We start from the raw sequence: 1,265 nt of genomic DNA, 5'->3' as shown, positions 1-1,265 counted from the left end.
CAGTTTGAGCCTGAACACCAGCAATCTGCATCTTGTCAAGCCTTGAGGTCAAGTTTGCTATCTGCTGAGATAACAAACTGTTTTCAGCCAGCACAGCATCATTACCTTCCAATTGAAGGATACCTCTCTTAGGCTTTGCTGACAACCCTTGGTTTTCGTTGGCAGCCATCCTCTCAATCAGCTCAAGAGTCTCGTTTGCTCTCAGAGTTTTAATAGTGCCTCCTGCTGCACCATTCAACACCATCTGAACCTCAGGTTTGGAACCATTTAAGAAGATTCTAACCTGATTACCAGCAGTCAGGTTATACTGAGGACACCTTCTCATCAAATCCTTGAACCGGTTCCATGCTTCACACATTGATTCACCCTCGGATTGAGTGAAATTGGTGATATCATTCACCATCTAGTTGTACTTCTCCATTGAGAATAACTGAGCAAAGAACTTCCGTGATAAATCATCCCAGGTTATAATGCTTGCAGCAGGCTGTCGTTCCAACCAACTAAGAGCCTTTCCCTTAAGAGCGAAAGGGAACAGCCTCAATCGGATTGCATCGTTAGACACATGGAGATGTTTGGTGGAGTCGCAGATCATCAAGAATCTGTTAATAAACCTATGAGGATCTTCACTATTCTCTCCTCCAAACTGAGCTCTCTCTACCAATTGAATATGGGAAGACTTGAGCTCCCAACTGTTGACAACAGTCGGCTGAACAATACCCGTATTGGGCTTGTTGAATAATGGAGTTAAGATAGTATCCATGAGCGGATTATCCTCTTCATTGTTCCCTACCATGATGTGTGCTTCTTCAAACAGAATTTCTGTTTTTGTAATCTCCAAATTTAGTGGAAATTCTGGCTCTTTACCTCGCATACAACTCAGAAAAGGGATTAGTAGCACTGTTCAAGAATCACAGAGAAATCAAAAATAAAATAAAAATAAAAGAAAAAACCAATCTTAAAAATCAAAATTAATTGATATAAGAAACGCCAATCCTCGGCAACGGCGCCAAAAGCTTGATGCTTCCGGCAAGTATACCGATCACACAAGTAATATAATAGTAAGTAAATTATCGTCTCCACACGGATTGGGTCGAATATCAATTAATTGTTCCTTTTAAGAATGGAAGAGTTCAAAGGTTGTAATGCTTGTGACAAATAATGTCGAATTGAGTAGAATTAAAAGTGAAGACTTGTTTTTATATTTTTATATTGAGAAAAAGAACAATAAGATAAGAATTGATGTTTTGAAAATATGAGAAAAACAT

General features: G+C 39.0%; 1 non-coding gene across 1 annotated transcript; it reads left to right on the top strand.

The window, feature by feature from the left end:
- The first annotated feature begins 299 nt into the window (after positions 1 to 299).
- On the top strand, positions 300 to 405 carry LOC133310371 (small nucleolar RNA R71). Its single transcript, XR_009751450.1, has one exon. It is a non-coding gene; the product is annotated as a small nucleolar RNA R71 (small nucleolar RNA).
- Positions 406 to 1,265: the final 860 nt, after the last annotated feature.

The sequence above is a fragment of the Gastrolobium bilobum genome, unplaced genomic scaffold, assembly GCF_033153095.1.
Source record: "Gastrolobium bilobum isolate Gb01-03AN ecotype WA unplaced genomic scaffold, APGP_CSIRO_Gbil_v1 utg85533, whole genome shotgun sequence".
Classification (NCBI taxonomy): Eukaryota; Viridiplantae; Streptophyta; class Magnoliopsida; order Fabales; family Fabaceae; genus Gastrolobium; species Gastrolobium bilobum.
This window is presented reverse-complemented; position numbering and strand designations above follow the sequence as displayed.